Below are 655 nucleotides of genomic sequence, written 5' to 3'. Positions count from 1 at the left end.
AGCTGAGTGACAAATCTTTACAGTGTACAAGAACATTATCGCATAGCAAAAAACTCTCTGTGGTCAATTGCTTTTATACCCCACTTTTGGATCCTTGTGGTACACATTTGGGGAGCAGGCACTGCATGCATGTGTTTCTCTGTGTGTATGCAGTGTATTCAAATGTGTGTGTGCCTGTTGATAAAAGCTTTGGGGATGTTGCCTGTCAATACAGAAGCCAGAGCTCAGTTTGGGGAACTATTCCATTTCTTTTATGAGATAGGATCTCTGTTTTGGACCTGTGACTGGCAGTTAGGCTGTACTGGCTGGCCATTGTGTCCTAGAGATGTGTGTCTGGCTCTCTAGCACTGCGAAGGCAGTTGAACACACCATGGCTTTCTCTTTTATCAGGGTTCTTACTGTTGAACTCAGGTTCTATGGCTGACATGGTAAACTGCATACTGCTGGTGTTGTCATCCTAATTGCTGCCCTGAATTTTGAAGTATGTTATAACAATGTTGCACGTAGTGCTTATCTGAAATACACTCTAAAAGTAATCTTTCAGAGAAACCCACAGATGTGAGTAAAACAGAGTTCCTCAAGGTTGGTCAATGGATATGTTCATATGTCATCAGCAAGCACAAGAGGAAGGGAAAAACAATTCAGGAATGTGTAT

Source organism: Microtus ochrogaster, chromosome 6 (assembly GCF_000317375.1).
Source record: "Microtus ochrogaster isolate Prairie Vole_2 chromosome 6, MicOch1.0, whole genome shotgun sequence".
In the NCBI taxonomy this organism is placed as follows: domain Eukaryota; kingdom Metazoa; phylum Chordata; class Mammalia; order Rodentia; family Cricetidae; genus Microtus; species Microtus ochrogaster.
The sequence above is the reverse complement of the archived record's forward strand: the minus strand, read 5'-3'. Positions refer to the sequence as shown.